At 42.9% G+C, this 21,303-nt stretch overlaps 1 protein-coding gene across 2 annotated transcripts in view; it reads right to left on the minus strand.

The window, feature by feature from the left end:
- PACSIN1 (protein kinase C and casein kinase substrate in neurons 1) overlaps window positions 1–14,093 on the minus strand; it is a 72,808-nt gene extending 58,715 nt beyond the window's left edge. For both annotated transcript variants that reach the window (XR_008306098.1, XM_053245262.1), the window contains exon 1: window positions 13,749–14,093. The gene's annotated coding sequence lies outside the window, so the exon portion shown is untranslated. The remainder of the gene's footprint in view (window positions 1–13,748) is intronic.
- Window positions 14,094–21,303: the final 7,210 nt, after the last annotated feature.

Here is a 21,303-nt window from a genome sequence, read left to right on the forward strand (position 1 = left end):
AGCCAATTACAAAAAGCAGCTTTACTGGGAACAGCCTATATTCTGCGACAATATCTATAACAACAGCAACAATATTGATAATAAAATTCAGCCATCCCAGGTCCTTGGGAAGGACTTGATGTCTGGATAAAACAAACCAGTCAATAACACCTGTCTGACTGTGTAAATAAATAATTAATAATAATAATGCCCTTATACAAATCTATGGTGCAGCCACATTTGGAGTACTGTGTGCAGTTATCATCATCGTATCTTAAGAAGAACATTGTAGAACTGGGAAAAGTGCAGAAGAGGGCAACCAAGATGATCAGGGGCCTGGAGCAACTTCCTTATGAGGCAAGGTTACAGCATTTGGAGCTTTTTAGTTTGGAAAAGAGGCACCTACGGGGAGACGTGATAGAGGTATATGCAGTTATGTGTGGACAGAGATAATTCTTTCTCCCTCTCTGACAACACTAGAACCAGGACTCATCCCATGAAATTGAAGGCCAGGAAACTGAGGACTGACAAAAAGAAGTACTTTTTCACATAGCACATAATTAATCTATGGAATTCTCTGCCATGGGATCTGGTGATGGCCACTAGCTTGGATGGCTTTAAAAGGGGCTTAGACAAATTCACAGAGGACAGGTCTATCAATGGCTACTCGTCTTGTGGCTATAGGCCATCTTCAGCCTCAGAGACAAGATGCCTCTAAATATCAGTTTATCAATATCAGTTGCAGGGGAGCAACAGTAAGAGAGAGGGCATGCGCTTACTTCTTGCCTTTGTGCTTCTCAGGGGCATCTGGTGGGCCACTGTGTGAAACAGGATCCTGGACTAGATGGACCTTCAGCTTGATGTTCTTATGTTCATGCCTGTGATGCAGATCCACAGTGCTAGTTGATACCTCTTGCTTACAGAACCTTTTTTTTTTTTTTTTTGGTGCTACAGTGCTAATCACTTTGGGGGGGCGGGCCCCCCCTGCTATCTAGCATTAAAATATCCTGAGGGGAAAACATAAAAAAGATTCTGGCAGGGCGTGGAATACATCTTCAAGAGAAAATAATTGGACAGAGGTGGGTTAAGCACTCCTCTCTGCCCACTGATTCGCTCCAGAAAGTGTCCCCAGCACCCACATAAGCTATATAAGCGAAACAAGAGGTCGAGTTCTGACCTCAAGAGTAAATTGATCACCCATTTTAGCATATCTCATGGTATGTAACACTGAACACTCCAGCTTATAAGAAAATAAGCAAGGGTAAAGATACAGGCTGGCATATAGAGCAAGGATGCACTGATGGAACTTCCCAACTAACTGCACTGGTGCAGTAGGGAAGCAGCAATTTTTGATACCCTTCCCTTCTCCAAGAAACACTCTTTGCTACCTGAAAATATGCACCTGAGGGCTGTGTAGCCCTTGGGACATATTTTCTCACATGGCATAGAGGGCTTCCTGTGGAAGGGAATGGTATTTAAAAAATGCCATTTCCCTACTGCACCGGTGCAGTTAGCTGGGAAGTTCTGTTAGGCTGCTCCCTCACTGCACCGGTGCATCCTTGATCTGTAAGTCAGTTGATATTTGTAGGGTGAGGTGTTGGGTAAGGTAGTTCCAAAAGAGATTAAACAAAACTGGTTCCTTTACACAGTAAATCTTAACTCTTATTCCTGCTCCCTAGTAGTAGTTAACAATGATATGGTTCCTGCTGGTGAACTAGTTGCTTCCATGGTGTTTTTTTTTTTTTTTTAAATGGCTGCCCATTTTATTGTGTTTTCTGTTATGAGCTTTTCCCAGCTTTGTTTGTTTGTTTTATTATATTTGTACACTGCCCCAAACTCCCATCTCTGAGCAATTCACAGCAACACAAAACAGAAATTAAAACTTTAAAACAACTTAAAACCACAAGTCTCCTTAAAAAGCTTGGGAGAATAAATTTGTCTTTAGAGACTTTTTTAAAGTTGTAAGAGATTAGAAGGTTCTTATTTCAGCAGGGTGTGCATTCCAGAGTCTTGGGGCCACAACAGAGAAGGCCCGTCCCTGCGTATCCACCAGACGAGTTGGTGGCAACTACAGATGAACCTCTCCAGATGATCTCAATGGGCAATGGGGGTCATAGTGAAAAAGACGTTCTCTTAAATACCCTTTGAACTTTTGTATGGAAATGTTTTAAGATCTAACTTCTTGGCAAATGACTGGTGGAATATTATCTCTGGTTACATTATTATAAAGACTTGCTACAAGAATGTGCCTATTTTCGTATTCCTTCCCCCTTTTTTATCATGTCTCTTAGATTAAGTCATTATTTTAATATGTATACTGCCTTTAATGCATTAGCAGAAAAGCCATATGTCAATCAAAAGCAGTACGTCAACTGTGCATTTTAAAAAAAAATCTCCAAAAGAGGAACCAATTGAACTGTTTGGTTAGCAGCGTTCAGCTGGGTCCAAATCTGACCTACGAACATTAGATCAGTGTGAGAGTAGGTTCACATAATCATCCATAAAGAAGTATACCATGTTTCATGTGTGTGGTTCCTATCACCATGCATAATGTGAGAACCAGCCATTTCTTGTCATTTCTAGTAACAGGGTTGCCTATATCACACATTGGATGGCATAGTACTGGTAGGTGTGATATAGAAAATGACAAATGATTGGTTGTATGTGTCACTGTTCGCATGAAGGGAAGGGGGGAGGATGGACGAACATGGAAATTCACATGGAGTGTTGTGGAAAAAGCAGATTATATAGCTGGAAAAAGAAAATACAAGATTCACAAATCAAAACAAAAGGGGGGGGGGGACTCTAAACAAAGATGTCACAGTTGCCATAAAAATAAAAAGCACTAAATTTTACTTAGTGTACATGTGAAAAGGCCCCTAATGGATAGTCTGTTCTGAATTTCAGTGGCAAAAAATAAGGGGTATTAAACATTTTATTAGGTATTTCACAACAGTTCTTTGAGGCAGGTCATTACAATGCCCATTCTATCAAAGAGAAAGCTACAGCTGAGGAATCTTACCCACGAACACCCACTGTTTTGTACTGTAATATCCTATAGCCACTGGCCTACATTTGCTATATCTACTGGAGTATGTCAGATGAATTAAAACAGAAATGTTGCCAATACCATAGAAAAATTAGCTTTAAGTTGCTACCGTAGTGCAGATATGGCTCTTAGACTGAATAAAGGTAAAGTGTTTCATCAAGTCAATTTTGACTCCTGGCGCCCACAGAGCCCTGTGGTTTTCTTTGGTAGGAGGGGTTTACCATTGCCTCCTCCCACACAGTATGAGATGATGCTTTTCAGCATCTTCCTATATCACTGCTGCCCGATATAGTACCAGTGAGGATTCGAACCAGCAACCTTCTGCTTGTTAGTCAAGCATTTCCCTGCTGCGCCCATTGAGGTGACCTTAGACTGAATACCACTCCTCAAAGATACCTTGGGATGGCTATCTTTCTATGGAGAAGGGCTGCAACTCAATAGTGGAGCATATGTCTTGCATACAGAAGAACCCAGGTTCAATCCCCAGCAACTCCAGTTAGGGATGGGGAAGATTCCTGCCTGAAACCCTGAAGAGCTACTTCCAGTCAGCAGCTGCCATTAGCTGACACTAATGAAGTGCTTGCATAACGAGCAAAGTTGTACTAACACAAGACGGCATAGTTGCCATTAAAAAAAAACCAGGGATTTGCGAACTTGTGAAATTGCAGTGTTGCACAATTGGGCAAAAGTACCATTTAAAACAAATGAGAAATGCTGCAGTTGCACACTGTTGTGCAAACATGTTTATGGTAATGCAGCACTACTTAGTACAAATAGCTAATGCAACAGCTTTGCACTAGTGCTTTATTCGCCAGGATGGTTTATTAGTCAGGATTGTAGCCAGAGTGGGCAAGACTGACTGGATGCACCAACAGTTTGACTTAGTATAAGGCAGCTTCCCATGCTACTTCAACTGCATACCAATCACAAACCAATGTCTTCTTTGTAAAAATGGCTAGCAAGTCTGAATATAAGAGCCACAGATCCCCAAAGACAACATGGCAACAGAGCTATCCAGTAGTTAGCAGGGCTCCCCACAGAAGCCGGTTTTGGTTTTGGGGTCTCCTAGATCATGGCTTCCTGAAAAATGGGTAGTCCTCTTGGCTCATCCTGTCTCTGCTGCAAATGGTCTAATGAAAGGGTTCTCCAACCTTGGGCCCCCATCTGGAGAACCCCGGTGTGCTGTAAGGCCTGAAAAACGGCTTGATTGCTGGTTTGCATGCTCATGTTACACTTGACCTTCAATCTCTATTCTTCTTCTTCTAGAAAATTCGGGTATTTTTCTTTTCTTCTGCCTGTCTTGCTGGTAAGCTCTTTAAGGCAGAGATTCTTACCACTACATCTGAATATTGTATAACACACCAGGACCTCTAGGGGCTCATTTTAAAATAAAACGCTTCTTCTTGATTAGCTTAATTTTGTTAACAGCTCAGACTGAAATGCAATAATAATTTAAGTAGTCAAATGCTTTTAAAATATGGCTAGATTTTATTCTGTTTCTTTCTTGTATAACACAGCTTCTTGCAGTTACAAGATAACCTTTTATGTCTCTAAACATGAATTTCAACCTGTTTAAAGACATCCTGCCAGAAACCCATGGCTGTATTTATTACAGGAAGCTGCTTCCCAAAGAAGCTTAGGTTTTAGCATGTACATACTTTGCATATACCCTCACAGATCCATATTGTTTTCTCTCCTGTAAACAGGCAGATGGGAAAGTATTCAGGAGTTGAATCACAGCCACATCATTGCTGGAATAGTGCTGCAGGCCCTTTCTATAGCTAAGGATTTCTCTTGCGGGTGGGAAATAGGATGTGGAAAAAATCAGATTGAAACCTTCCATTTTAGAGGATGATGCGCAATGCTCTGTTTTCTCTTAATTTTGTCCCCTTTGCCTGAACAAACCAGTCTTCATTTTCTACTGACACATCTATAGATTTTCACATAACGTCTACAAATAACAGGCGTTTGACCTAAACATTTTTTCCCCATTTTGCTCCAAATACTCCCTGGCAATAGAAGCTGAAATAATTAATAGTTGCTGAGAACACTGAGCTCCATTTAAGCTCTGTCTGTGTGTGTTTAATTGCAAAAATACCAGTATTGAGAAGTCTAAGCTTTTTTTTCAACCAACCTTAGAAAAACATATTATAATGCAGAGAAATGAGCGGGCATAATAGACCACACCGGAAAGGACTCTGCCTCTAGCAGGTGAATGCAGAACAATTCAAGACCCTATAGAGGATTTATATCCCCTCTAAGATTGTGTGCTTTGAGTCATGCCATAAAATCTACTCTTTTTGAAATGCAATACCCATCCTGGTGCACAGCTTAATCAAAATGCCTCACATGCAATTCTTCCCATTGGAATTCTCCCAATGATGATAATACCAAGAACATTAGACTAACTCTCAAAGGTGGCCAACCCTTGGAGGACAAGTACACAATAGTTAACAGGTGTTTGAGTCCATTTGATTTTTCTTTCTTTCAAAGTTTAGTTATCTTTGGTTTGTTGTGAATGCAGAGACATGGTCCTTAACCACTCAAGCTGAAATTAACACTTGTGCATGTTATTGGACATACTTTTCTAAATGATCCTACTACAATTATGAATATTTATATACCGTTCTTCAACCAAAGTTCTCAATGCAATTTACAAAGAGAAATAAAAATAAATAAATAAAGATGGCTCCCTGTCCCCAAAGTGCTCACTATCTAAAAAGAAACATAAGGCAGATACCAGCAACAGCCACTGGAGGGTTGCTGTTGTGGGGCTGGATAGGGCCAGTTGCTCTCCCCCTGCTAAATAAAAGAGAATCACCCCTTTTAAAGGTGTCTCTTTGCTCAGTTATCAGGGCTAATCCTGGTATACAGATATACACAGCTTAGCAGATGTGGATGCTGCCGTGACCTTGTTTATCATTTTAAACTCAAGGAAAATAGCAAGCTGGCTTGAGATAACTGAGTTTCTTCTGGAAACTATGACGAACCCCATCATAACATGCCATCCATTCCCAATATTGTTTTTAATTCTTTAAAATTTATTCCATTCCCTAGAAGAATTTTTTCCATTCTCACAAGCTTTCTACTCCCCTCCAATATGCAAGTAATTTTGTACTGAGGGTGGGAGCACGCGCAGGGGGGAGAGCTACAGAGCATTTTAAGGGGGAAAGCATGAGCCTTTGTCCCTCAGCTAAAGGGTAAGGCCTTGTGTTTGGATTTCTATGCTGGACTTAAATAGGGTACTATGCAAGGCTCTAGTACTTGGTTGCATACAAGTACTAGGAGATGTGAGTACTAGAAGATGTGGTAGCTGGATTAGCATCCTTATAAACCGCCTCTGGATGGGGCGGTTTATAAATGTAATAAATAAATAAATAAATAAATAAATAAATAAATATTACTATTACTAATAATAAACTGACCCTTTCCAGTGCAACGTTTCAGGAGAGCCCTTAGAATCTATCTATTTGGCCTGACCTTCCAGGGTTTTTAAACTACTGTAAAATGTTTTAAATTGTTTTAAATGTTTGCCCTGGTTTTCTAGGGTTTTTAGCTGTTTGAATGTTTAAATTGTTTTTTTTTCTGTTTTTATAGTTTTGATTTTAATTGTTAACTGGTTTTAATTGTTTTGATCCTGTTGTAAACTGCCTTGAGCCATTTTGGAAGGTCAGTATATAAATCGAATAAACAAACAAACAAACAAACAAACGTTCAGGGGCTTGCTGTTGTTTCAGTTCTACTTGCTTTGCCATACCACACATGACTCATAATCCTCTACCTCAGATACCCTGCAGCTTTATGATAGGTGATTGCAACTGCCCAAAATAGTTTGTTCCCATCATACTAACAACATCCCACACAGAATGTGGGAATCTATTCTGCTCTCTTCCACAACAGGCTGGTTCACATGACCATTAAAGTAGGGGTAAGAGGTGGGCTACTCAGATTTTCATAATCCTCAGAACCCACACATTTTCTTCCAGCCCAGGTTGCTCACAGCAGGACTAGCCAGCTTCTGTACCTAGCAGAACCCTCCCACCTTAATTGTCTGGTCATGAGAACCCACACACTGCTCCTACCTGGCTTAATGTGGAAATAAATTCAAGGCAGCAGAGAACACCAAATCTGCACCTTGCAAATGCCCATGCACTTCAGCTGCACTGCTACACTTTAGCCCCTGGGTTGGCCACAGGCTAAGAACATCACACAGCATCCCATTCCAATTATAACATGTGCTTACGTGCTTGTGCTTCATTGAGCCTCTATGCAATTATCAAGATCTGTGCCTACATCCATGGACATTCTGTCCATGAACACACTAGCCTTGAAAGCACACTCTATGCTCCTGAAGACAGAGCAGCCATCAGCAGAGTTGCGTCTGCCTCCTGCTCCTTCATGACCAATGGAAGGACAGCCACTGATGTCGTGAAGCTTTTCCAGTCTGCTGGCAGGGGATGCTGGGAATGGATCCTGGCCCTTGAAGAACCTTTCATGAAGGGGCAGGGCTTGAAGCTGTCAGTTTCAGCAGTCAACCTGCTATTGGCCATAATTGTATGCTGGCGGTGTTTGCAGAGCCCAGTAGAGATACTGATTGTGTGCTGCTTACAAGGTAACATCTCACTTGGGCTCCTACCCACCTCAAAATGGTTGAGTGAATGAGCCTAATATCGTTAGCAACCTCCGCCTGCTTTTTTTAAAGGCTATATTAGCACTATGTTTATGGCAAAGATAGGCAAGCTCTTGTTAAGACTGACAAGCCTTGGTTCAATAATAGTTGTTCAAACAAAGCTCTGCTCTATTTGACAAACCATAGACTATTTGGCCATAGACGGCATATCCATCTCATATTATAGAACTATATAGCAGGCATCATATTATAAAACTATACAGAAGACACTAGGCATGTTCACATGGCTTTTGGGGGGTGGGTTGGAGGGTTAGAGAGTTCCTGCCCCAAGGCAGCACACAAGCAGTTTGGGTCAGAAACCCAAAGGATCAGAAACCTGAGCCAATTTTGGAAGGGCGGTATAAAAATTGAATAAATAAATCAATATAAATAAACAGATTTTTTATAAGTTTATTCGGTCATTGACCAGCAAATAAATAAACAGATGATTAAGCCAGGCCTGGCATCCATTGTTGAAATCAGGAGCTGACAGTCCTCCAAAGCCTCCATGGCTTCCCAGGATGCTTTGTGCTGCCAGTATGCAGCACAAAGTCATTCATGACATCAGTAGCTACCCTCTAGCCACGAAGGAGCAAAAGGAGCTGAAGCGGCTCCAGCTGCAGGATCATAGAGTGTGCTTTGCAGAGTAACACATCCATGGGACAGCAGCCCCTGTAACCAGAGCTCTTTATTGTTTCCAGGCCTGCTGAGTCCTGGTGGCTATAGAAGAGGCAAGTGGATCCACACAACCACAAAAGCAAGGTAGGAGAGCTCTCTTCACCTCCTACCTTGGTTAAGAGCAGGGTACAAAAGCTGGACTACCCTGGTTTCAGCAAGATGGATTGGAGGAATTTTTATAAGTTCACACAATCATGCAAACCACGGTAGAATGCCTCCAACTCTGATGCTTGTGTAAACAGGCCTTGTGTCTTTAAAAAAGAACAACCCAAAAACATATTTCCTAAAGCAACCAGTTACTCTAGGACAGAGATTCCCAACTTTGGGTCACCCGATGTTGGTGGGTTGCAATTCTCATCATCATGGGAACTGGAGATGGTAGGAACTGTAGTCCAGCAACATCTGGGGATCCAAAGTTGGGAGCCCTTACCCCAGGGTAGAGCCAAGATGGCATTGCCCAGGAGAAACTACTCTAAGATGTCTGAATGCACTGTGAATGCTTGGCACCCTCCTGGGAGCATTTCCCACTCTGCCTCTACCAACACCAGAAGAAGAGGCTAACTAGTGGGCTGAGAGTGAGGGATGGCTGAGCGTCTTAACCTGAAGTAGAAAAGGGGCTATTTTCAACCTTGAAACAAGATGCACCACAAAATGAAATCTCAATTTTTCATTTGCAGTGACCTCAAATACTTAGATAACTAGTATATGGAAAGCTACCAGTGTTATAGCCTTTTAAGATGGATGATGTACGGGCAACTTTTATTAATTTACTGATCCTCTGCCTCGTGCTCCACCTAAAATTAAGCTCCAGCTTTATTAATACAAAGACCACCATGTTTCTCTTTTACTTCTGTACTCAAGGAGGGTGCTTCAGTTAATACTGGGAACGGAACAAAGAAACTTACTTACTTTATTTATTTATTTAGATTTATATATTGCCCTTCATTTATTTATTTAGATTTATATATTGCCCTTCCAAAAATGGCTCAGGGCAGTTGACTTCATATTCTCTAATCATGGGGAACAGTCATCTTCTCCATCTCGGAGGCCATGGGTTCAGCCTGAGATTGTGCTTAGCAAACAGTGGGACTGATTAATTCTTATTGTACTCTACCTTAACAAGGGCCAGGGCTATTTCACTATGTCCAACCACCCTACCCCACTTTTTGTTTTGCTTAACATTCAGTCTGATGAAGAATTCTGGATTGCTCAAAAACTTGCTTAAGATTTTGTCTTTTTGGTTTGTCATAATAAAGATCACCTGACTGTGGCTTTTGGATTATTTCTAATGGATCAGCACTGCTACCTCCAGTGTTTTTTGTACAAATAAAACTTTTGCACCAAAGTAATCCAAATCCATGCCAAGGAAAACCAAATTCTACGATCTGTATTAATAATGCAAACCAAGCATATTTCCATATTGATATACATTCACACACACCACACAGGTGTAAGTGGGTTTCACAGAAGTCTTGCTGCTTCTTCAGTCGTGAGGAAAGACAAAGAGCTATTCAAAGCACCACCACTATTCAGCCACCACCACCCCCTGAACAGAAATCCTGTTGAGCCCCCTCTAGCTTTTGAAATTTCTCCAAGCATTGCCTGAAAACCAATTTTCTTTTTTAAATCTTAGCTATTGAAAGGGTCTGAAATGTCTTTGCCTTTAAAAAAAAAAAAAAGAAAGCCAAGAATCACAGGATGCTGGATTATTCTGCTTTGTTCATTTACATATAAAATATTATAGAATTGAATATAATAGATTTGAATCTTCTTATCCAGAAAGTCACGACAGAACATGGTGTGAGCAGTCTTCAGAGAAAGCCAAATCAGTGGAGCTTTAAATCAACATTTCCTTGCAAATCTGATCTTACTGAAAGTAACATGCTCAGACTTCAGTGTAGGTTATGGACACCAATGGCTCAAAACAGCAAGCCATCTAACTTTGTCACAATCTACATGCTTCTTTTGGAGTTTGCAGTGCACTAAGTAACAGAAAATAATAAAGAACTTCTAAATTTGAAGATAATTTAAAAAAAACACACCCTACAATTTCAGGAGAAAATGCTGCATTTCCTGCCCTCTGCCCCAGCTGATTTTTTTATTGTCAGCCTCTGTGATATTAAGTGAATTCCAGGCAAGTGTGGTGCAATGTCTGCTCCCTAATACCTCCACTACATCACCTGTACCTGTGTTTCCCCCCTTTTAGGTAAAGCAATAGCGAACTAAATTATGTGAAAACTGAAATGTTGCCAAAAAATCTTACACAAACATATATTGTTTGCATAACTCTGAGCACATAAAATTGATTTATTTTCATTTTACATGTTTATTCAACAGAATAGCAAAAAAAAAAAAAAAAATCAGCAGAATAGCATTGCTTGAGATATTTGTGTCACTCTAGAATGCTAGTTTATTTGGACAGAATAACACACTCATATCAGCTAGTGAACCATGGTGGTCAGGCAGCATCCCTGGCCTTCACAAACAAATGCAGTCATTGCATCTGTTTTCCAGGTGACTGTTTCTGTGATGGCAAATCTGGTTTAGTACATACATGACTGCAGGCAGAAACTTTCTCTAAAAACACCTCCTCCACTTGTACATTGTTGAACTGCTGAACCACCTTTAAAATCAAAATGCCATGGATGCAGGTGAGAACACTGTGATTTTATTTGAATTTGAACTTGAACAGACATTTGCTGCAGAATTTGGACGGATGCCAGTGACAGAGCACAGCAAATACAACAGAAAGCAGTCTTAAAATTCCTCATTATAGAAAACTGTCAATAGTCATGCATTTTTTTCTTCTTGCTTTGGGAGATCTGTGGGGGTGTAGAAGTGGACAGAGTATTAGCTAAATGCAGGAAATCTAGAACAATCTCCAGATTTAGTCTCCATGTTCTGTCATGTTCCCAAATGTACATGATACTATACGTAATGTACATGATGCTTTAAATAAATATCCCCTATACCAGGTCCCTGCCTAGGGGAGCTTACAATCATGCCAGAGACAAGAGATCTAAGACATCTGGATATCTCCAGATATCCAGAAAGGAGACAGTGATGAGACAGGTGATGACAGAGAGTACTGAGATTGTCATCTTTATTCAAATATACTAAGGAGAGAATGAATTTGTATCCTTTGTGATACAAGGAGCTCCTGAGGCTTTCACTTGCTCCAATGAAATCCTGCCATCTTCAGTTTTAATTTGCATCCATGTCACTTAAAGTCCTGCTTAATTTTTGCTTGTTTTTGGTTTAAGGTTTTTTCTTTTTTTTAAAGTAACGGTTGATTTCTTGTCTGTTTTATAAAGGCATTTGGACTGGGTCAGAAAGGTGAGGGGGCGGGTTTACCCTCAAGATACATATAGATGGTTGCTGGGAAATTACATGGTCATAAAAAGGGGATTTGTTTGCCAGGAGAAGAGAAAAGGGAGAAAGGAATTTATATTTGATGCAGAAGAAACAGAGCTATGAGGCTAGGGATACTGGGTAGAATGTAGTCAATTGCAGGCAGTCAGATGATATTATGCTCAAAGGGTGTGTGGTATGGAGGACAATGAAGCAGTAGAGACAAACGAGACTTAAGTACACAGAGGCATATTTTTTAATAAAGGAGAAGTGATAGACTTCTGTTACTGGATGTGAGTAGCGATGACTCAAAGATAGATATATGAAGATGCTACAACTAGAGAAGGCTTGGGGAGAACCAAGGGCCAAATTACATGGCCATCTGGGCATATGATGGTGGCTGGATACTGCAGCATGTGTTAGATCGCTGCCCATCTGAACATGACCTGCTCATGCTCAGATGCCACTACTAACCAAGTGAATCACTAACTAACTGCTGAGAAAACATCAAGAATGGTTTGGTACTAACAAAGCAAAACCCCTTTTCCTATGTATGGTTAAACTTGCAGGTGGGCCATGCGCAAAATAATTTCTAGTGATTTCTACTAACCACTGCACTTAATGGCTGTGTAATTTAGTCCTGTAGGACAACACTGGTAGACAGAGGATGTGTTTGTCTCAAGAAATGTGGCTAGGAACAGAACCTGAATCCCATTCCATTTGCAACACTCTTGACCCTAAGGCCTACAATCTCTCTTCGATCACAGGACAAGAGTTCCTGCAGCAGTCATACAGAAGAGAGGCATAGGTTACCTGTCCACTTTGATAAATGGCCTTTTCTCTCTTTTGCCCCAGCAGAGTAATTTGTTAGGCTATGGAGTAGGTGCCTGGCTTAGGTGAGGGAAGATGGAGGTCGCTGAAAGGAAGACCTTAGCACCAGGTCTGCTTTTCTTTCCAGATCTGGCTTTAGCCTTCCTGGATTCATGAGGAATGGTCATGAAAAATTGTGGACACATACATGCACCTTTATGGACCGTAGATGAAGGCCTTGGCTTAGCCTACTGCCAGTTTCCACTGGCTGGTCTAGAGATGACAAATTCCAAAAGGGTTGTCTAGGTTTGATTGGAGGTGGAGGAGGGGAGTCTGGATGATGGCTCTTCCTCTCCCCTAAATAGCTTCAGCATTCCTTCTTGAAGAGCAAATGCGGTCAAAAGGAATGCACTCTCCTCCTTTAAAGAACCTTTGGCACCACAAGTTAAGGAGAAGCACATGAAGGAGTAAATAATGCAATGCCTTGCTAAAAAAAAAAAAAAAAATTAACCCCAGGAAAGAGCAATGCAATCTCTCACTGAAGAGAAGAATGGTGCAGACAGTCTAGGCTTGAAAGGTCAGTATCACTGCAGTGTGTGCTCATCATCACCACCACAGTACAGAGTTAGAAAGCAGCACCCAACAGGTCATCTATTTCACCCCTCTGCTCAAAGATGGGTTATCCTGCAGCAATGTAATCGGTTAATCTGTGGGTGCAGCTGCATGCCAATTCAGCAAGGCATTCTTCACTTAATCTACCGATCATTAACCACGACCTGCTCACCTGGTGCAGACCTGCAGAGCTTCCAGCTGCTTGCCCAGAACTCAACCCCAGCCCAGGTTCCTGCAACAGCAATGCACCCTCCACTGCATGCAATGCACCGCACATCAATCTGGGTCCAAGAACAGTAGGAATGGTACAAATAGTTGGAGCGTGATAGAGAAGCACAGGGACAGGCACCTACTCAAACACCCAGGGTAGTGAGCCCAGCGACTACCCACAGGATGCACCCACTACTCCCCAAATGTGGTGATGGTGACGGGCCATGAAATCAACCGCCACCCCGTTTTCCCGGCGGACAGAGATACAAATAGCTGTTCTCTCTAAACGCTGCCATCCCGCTTCACTGCAGCAAGAGAAGTGAGAGATGGAGAAGATGCGTCCCAAGTCATTTTTCCCTCCTGCCAGTGCCCGCCATAGGGAGGGCTTACCTGCGTAGCTCTCGCTGCTGGTGCTCACAGAGGGCGGCGCGGTGGCAGCCTGTCCCTGGAGGCTCCAAGAGCCCTTCTGGATGGCAAGAGGAGTCAGACCGGGGGGTTAATTCCTCCCCTCCCCCGAAACCGCGGCAAGCGAGCTCGTGCCGTTCGCTTCCGCTGGCGAAGCTCCGAATAAACCAGCAGCTTCGCAAGGACTGCAGGCAAATCTCTCCCCCCCCAACCCCCTTCTCCTCCGATCGGCCGCCCACCTCCTTCTGCCGGTTCCTATGGCAACTGGGTAATGCTCAGCGCATCCTGCCTGCGAGCACCTCCAGCTTGCATCCCCTCCCACCACCTCATGTGCGCGCGCGCACTCAAGCCCTGTCGTCGTCTCGAGGCACACTGGGGCGCTTGCCCAGGCAGAGCCTTCCCGCGCGCGGGGGCAAGGAATGCTTGCGACCCGCCCCGGCCTTTTTCCCTTCCCGACACGCGCGTGCGCGCGTGACTACAGGCAAGTGTGGGACACGTGTGGTGCTCGCCCGAGTGACATGTAAGGACATGAGCCTGCTCGGGAGTGTTTGTGCAGGTCTCTCCACAAGACAGACCATGTCAGGCCGCCCAAGACTTCTTGGAGCGAGGAGTCAGGGTCGGAGGAGCGTCTGGAACAACACTGCGCGCACACTAAGCTGAGAGCTGCGTCCCCAGCACGTTTGGCAATGCCGCAGGGGATGCCGAGGGCCCAACTTTCAGACGCCGTTTCTAGTCAATGATTTTCGCCGGTGAAATCATCCAGTCGCAATAGCGCCCCCTAGGCAACTCCTTACGTTTGCTTGTGCAATCGAGCACCATGAATAAAAGAACAGAAATAGGATAAGATGGGCTCTCACTCAGCCGTGCAGAGAAAGCAAATGAGATGGAACTGGTGCGTGCCACAATATACCGAAAAATGAAGTCTGCCCATAGCCCCACAGAATGAATGGTACGACACGCGACGACACCACCTTGAACATAAGAGGACGGATTCTCTATGATTGGTAGTTGAACGTGATTAATAATTAGGGCATATTTTAGCGTCAGGAGAAGACGACTGCATGCTATTCACGCGCATGACCTACACCCAGCAGGATCCAAGAAGGCATTCCTACTGATGCAATAACAAAGTACCACCCTTGGTAAGGTAAAGGTAAAGTTGTCCCGTCAGTCGGTGTCGACTCCTGGAGACCACAGGGCCATGTGGTTTTCTTTTGGGTAGAATACAGGAGGGCTTTACCATTGCCATCTCCTGCGCAGTAGGAGATTATGCCTTTCAGCATCTTCCTATATTGCTGCTGCCTGATAGGTGACCACTCTTGGTATCCACTGCAAAAGCCGCATCATTACTATGGGACCTGTCCATGGGATGCTTTTGCCTTTTAGCAATGTCACTAGGTCAGGCAGGCTCTCTTTTCCTTCTCTAAGAATATTTTCTAAGAATATAGGATTTCCATGCAGGAATCTAGTAGTCAATTAGCCAGACAGAGAGGAGGACTGTCTAAAGTGGGATTGGGAGCTAGGCTGCATAGGAAGCCTCTTAAAGTGCTCCTCAGAGCAAGACAAGATTAAGCAATCTGCCAGGTGGATCCACTGCAGCCTCATCACAGCAATCATGTCAGTTCATCTACATTCATATATGCTAACAAATTCAAGATACAACTCCTTTTGTGGAGGGGAAAAAATAAGTCTTGCATGTGTGAGTGGATGTGACAGTAACTGCTGTCCCTGGAGGACCTGAGCTGCTGAAAGGGGGTGTAGAAAGGATGGTAATATCCTAGGCTGAAGAACATTTGTAAGTTCTGCCAGCCAGTAACCAGATGGTGGATGGCCTAGCCATGTGGTCTTTGTAGGAAATCTATGCTGTGAGGCATTCTAGCTTTAAACATGTTTATTTGAAAGTAGGCTCCAGTTAATTTTAATGAAATTTATTTGCAAATTTCACCAAATTAAAGAGCACTTTCCTTCCAAGAAGTGCTAATAATCATAGTGTTAATCACAGGCAGTTTTCTTCATAATCATAGCTGCTTCCCTTAACAGGTTAGGATCTGTCTCCACGATTTCCTCTTCCTGTAACCACTACAATCACACACTGTAAATACACAATTGCTGTTTGTGTGTTACATGGGATTTAGAAGCTTCTGGTGCTGGAATATCCTATGTTCCCACTGGAACTTCCCAGGTCTCAAACTGCAACACTTCATTGCTGAGAAAATGTGATTCTTCCCGCAACAAGTGCATTCGTTGCTATTGTGGGTGCTGTGTGGAATGCAGTTGAACAAGTGTTATGGGACCATGCTGGAGAATACATGGGATATCACTAATGATGAGAGACATAGTTCTTCTGCCCCACATCCCTGCAGCACCTTGTGACTTAAAAGTCCTTTAGAGACTGTGTGTCCTTCAGCTGTACAAATAATCTTGCTCAAGCCAATATTTTAAGACATGTCAATCAGAAGTAAGACCATTTAGTCCCTGTTTCCTGCAGAGATGCTTTGCAATTGTCAATTGCTGGACATGAGCTACTGCTTTGCAATAAGTATGCAAAGGCATTCTTCTTGCTGCATATTGCCAGTATGAAATGTCTCTTGGATCTAGCAGTTAACACCATTGCTTTCTGTTAGAGTGAGTGGACTGGTTGATTTCAATAGCTTTGTCCAGGTAATGTGAAAAATTGTGGAGTTAAAAATGTGTTTTTAAAATGGTGGAGGCAAACAGCAGTCAAGTTAATTAATTACTGTACTGCAGCAAAGTATTCTCCCCTGCAGCTCATGTTTTCCCCACCATACCTACATTTCCATTGGTGATGGGATATTGTCCTAAGATTTTTGGGATTATTATTTATTTATTTATTTATTTATTCATTCAATTTCTATACCGCCCTTCCAAAAACGGCTCAGGGTGGTTTACACAGAGAAATAATAAATAAATAAGATGGATCCCTGTCCCCAGAGGCTCACAATCTAAAATCTATAATAAGACTAAAATGCAGCTTGAAGGTGTTTTCACTGACTTTGTGGGAAAGCTTTTATTTATTCAGATTTGTTCAGTGACAAAAGTGGATTAAATATTTTGATTAAACGTGTTTCTTCTGGAATTCCTGTTATACAGGAAATCTAAGCGCTGTGATACACTTGGATGAAATGTTTTTCTGAAACACCATAATGTTTTCTTGGTACTTGTATCTGTGCCTGCTCTCTGTATTTGTTCACTGCCCTGTCATACTGGCTCAGCATGACTTTGTTTTCACTGTTTTCTTCCAACAAACCTTTGAACTAGGGTAGGGGCTGCTGATAGTTAACAGGCCACCCAATGGGCATCATGGTCAAGTGGAGGCTTGAACCTGGGTTTTCCACATCCAAACTCAACATGTTACCTATTGTGCATCCTCTTCCTTCCACAGAGGGGTTGAGACAGCAAACAAGAGTGATGTAAAGGAGAGTGGATTAAGGTGGGGTGATGGGGAGGAACTGCATTTTGCAAGTAACTTTTAAAAAATTTTCAACAATCTAAGAATGATTCATTTTTGCACTATCTGAGCCAGGGGCATAGCATGGTTGTAGTGGGCCTTGAGACAAAAAGTGAAGATAGGCCCCTGCTCTTTCCTCCTTCTTCAGCAAGGTATGAGGGGAAGAGAGAACAGTAAGCTGCCATCCAGCCCGCAGCCCACCCCGCACTCAGGGACCCAAGGACATCGGTCCCTCCCTTGTTTAATTGTAGCTACACCCATTATCTGAGCATATCACAAGTTCCCCAGTGTCCAGAAGTCCAGTTTCCCAAATGTGCAGTGCAACTGAGGCAAAGAGAAACCCTAGCTATAATAATAGTACTTAACGTTTGTGTAGCACTTTCATGTGTTAAAAGCACTTCACATGCATTATCTTGCTGCAATCCTTATAACACCCCTCTAAGTTAAGTAAGTATTATTTATTATTGGCATATAGTAACTGGAGTTGAGAAGCTTGCCTAAGGCCCCCTAGTGATTTCATGGCAGAGGTGACATTCAAATCCAGGACTTCCTGATTTGTAGTGCAGTCTTTTAGCCACCATGCTACCTCAGCTCTCTCAAGGGCTGATTCATATGACCCTTTTGATACAGAAGTCACAGTTTGAAGTTGGGGTATGTTGATTAGTCATGTGAATACTCAAAATGTCTTTGGATTGATGCTCTCTCCTTTTTGGAAAAACCTCCAGTGTGTCTGTGTTGTTCAGAAGGAAGTTGTTGAACCGTAGTCTCAGCACAAAGGAGACATGTGAGAGCATTCCCAATCCAAATAAAACATGAGAGGAGGGAGAAGGGGAGAGAGAGAGAGAGAGAGATCTTCATGGGTTCTCCATGTTGCCATATCTGAATAATATGATTTGGTCCCAAGATATTTGCCCAAGGTTAAACAAAATCTATACCAAAAAAAGCTGTAAAGACTGTTCTGCCCCCATTGGGATGGGTGGGCTATACAGGTGGGATAACAAGCTTAGAATTCCACAACTGGGATTCTTAGAGGAGTGGTGCTTTTCTAAAGATCAGAACTAGAGTAATGTCATTTCTGCTCTAAAGAGTATACTTAGTTAATCAGAGATGAGAGGAAATCTGAAGCCAAGAGGCTTGAGCACAAGTACCTGCCTTTAAAAACAGTTGTGATAATGACATGGTTTGGTGAAGGAGAGGTGTTTTGTTGCTCAGAAGGACTAAGATCAAGTTGCTCTGAGAACATAAACTAGATCCCCCGTGTCTCTGTCTCCCTCTCTGAGGCATAGTCTCATCTTTCTTCTTAAGAGCACATTTGACTTCCTAATGAAGCACAGTGGGGCACTCTGTCTTCAGCACCCTTCATCTGGCTTCTTGTTTCCCAGATTCCCCATTTCAGCAGGAGAGAGAGCATAGACCCAGGCAGACAATAATTCACTCACAGGCTGGGAATAGAAGAGAGAGGGAGCTTTACCCAACATGCCCTGTCTCTGCCTTCCATACCTTACTAAACTGAAAACCCTTTTGCTAATTCTATTTTCTGATGCATCTTCCCCTCCCTTCCTCCATTCTTGCATCATTTCTTTCCTTCCCTCTTTCATAAACTATCCTGTTAAACACAGCTAAAAATCTCAGAGATGTTCTCTCTTTGGATTTTGCTATTTTGAGATAGGTCAGCAATGCCTACAGTGAAAGTTTACTTGTGGTATTTCATACACTTCCCTTCTAGCAGCAGCTAGGACTAGATAGGAAGTAAGAAGACACCCCATAAAGGAAATGTTACAGAACTTTTCACCACTCGGGAAGGCAGAGGAAAAAACGCTCTCTTAGTACTATAGAGAATTGCACAAAACAGGCACTGGAAAAACTGCTGTGTGTGTGCACACGCTAGGCTGATTCCCTTGTGCCAGTTTAACTTACAGATGAATTAACCAGTATGAAAGAGCTGTGCTTCCCCATACTCAAAGGTCACAAATCATGAGAATTGTTGTTGCTACTGCTACCTGACTTTTCATTTGAGTATGCTGGTTTGGGTTTCAGGTCTGGATAATTTCTACATCTGTAAAACCAACACCTCTGGGGCAAATCTGGCAGGAGGATCTGACACTACATCTGGGCGTATGTAGCATCTGTAATCTCTTCGCTTAGAGAAGAGCCCCATTGTTCAGGTGCCTTAGAGATGTGATAATGAAAGCAGCCTTGTTTGTTAAGATGCATTATTGAAAGGTGACTCTGCAAATCTAACAGCATGTGGCTACATGCTCATTCACGCATGGCACTTTCAGGTACAAATCCAAAAGCTGTTGTGCCTGAAACAGGATTTAAAAATAATTGTGTTATGCTTTGTGGCTATTCTTCTTCCATCAGTTTCTAAGCCTCAGTAATTGTAATGCTTCCATCAGTACTTTTTGGTGTACAAGGCTCTTTCTCCTGCAGTTCAACAGAAAGCCAAGATTAGGTAGCAAAAGTGAATGGGAGAGGCTAGACCTGACATGCAGTCACCAGACATGCAGGATTTTTCTCCCAGCATTTTTAAATTTTTTTTTGGACATAGGAACATAGGAAACTGCCATATACTGAGTCAGACCATTGGTCTATCTAGCTCAGTATTGTCTTCACAGACTGGCAGCGGCTTCTCTAAGGTTGCAGGCAGGAATCTCTCTCAGCCCTATCTTGGAGAAGCCAGGGAGGGGACTTGAAACCTTCCCAGAGTGGCTTCATCCCCTGAGGGGAATATCTTGCAGTGTTCACATCAAGGGACCAAAGGCAATCTTGAGTGATTTTCAGTTAGAGTGGAGGAATGGAAAGGCTGCTTAACCCTTTCCCCTCTGGACACTTTTCTGCTCAAAGCCACTGCCTAAGCTAATTTTTCATCCAAGAGGGGGGCTTATCAGAGGGGCAATTTTAAGTGGAAAAACAGCCAAAGAGGAAAGGTCAAGGAGCCCTTGCTCCACTTTGCCTCTCAAACTCACAGCCCTCCAAGGCTGATTTTTTAAAATGTTTGGGGGAATGTACATATCACCGTATGGATATGTTCTCCATGGGAACCTAGAGATCCCTGCAGCATGCACGTTCCCCATAGAATGATCATGGGAATTTAGAAGTTTCCCCCAGACCCAGTGCCAAACCCACATGAAGCCCACATCTTAGCTCTGAAGTGGGCTTAGCAATGTGGGCTTCATGTGGGTTTGGCACGCTGCTGCTAATCAGGATTCAGAAAAAATGTCTGAGTTTTCATGATCACTCTGCAGGAGCATACATGCCACGGGGATCTCTCGATTCCTGCAGTGTGCATGATTAGAGAACCAGCCCTATGTCATTTAAGCCTAAAGCTACTTTGCACAGGAAGGCTCCCCCCACTTTTTTTTTAATGGCCACAGGCAGGTTTTGCATTATCTTTGTGCCCATGCACAACTATACCATGAGATCTCTCACAGCCTTTCAGCCCTAACCCAGAGCCAGGACACAGGAGGACTTGGATGACAGACTAACAGCCATTAGTGCAATTGCGGCACTGCTTTCTGCATAGGGGCCAAAACTGCCATGATGAGATCCTCCCACATTTCACCATTCCTGCTTTCCAAGGTAAACTGTGGCCCTGTTTAGTGCCGTAGAGAATGCGATGGAAGCTCTGGAGTGTTGGTTTCTCCTACTTTCTAACACAGGATATGCTCAGCAAGCTGCCAGACCCAGAAACCCTTTCCCATTCCTGGGAAAATGGAGATGCTAGGCTATTTGTGTCCATAATTAGAAGCACAGAATAATTGGGCCCTCTGCAGTCACTTGCTCAGAAAGCAAATCACTGTGAAAGGCTGTGGCATTGTGCAGGTGCCACCAGAAATGCAGCTTAGTTCCACCAAAACAATCTGCCTTTTGTTTGCTAATTTCCAGCCCTTCAGGCATCCTCCGGAACTCTTTCCAGGGAAGGGGCAATGTCTCTGACATAAAAGGCTCAATTTTTCTGGCAAACTGCATGAAGCTTTGTGGGAGCTGCTGATTGTGAGGCCAGGAAAAGGGTCTTGCTGCTTTCCCAAGATTTTAGCCCCGTTGTTCATTCAGATGGGGTCCAATTCT

This window comes from Hemicordylus capensis, chromosome 4, assembly GCF_027244095.1.
Source record: "Hemicordylus capensis ecotype Gifberg chromosome 4, rHemCap1.1.pri, whole genome shotgun sequence".
Taxonomy (NCBI): Eukaryota; Metazoa; Chordata; class Lepidosauria; order Squamata; family Cordylidae; genus Hemicordylus; species Hemicordylus capensis.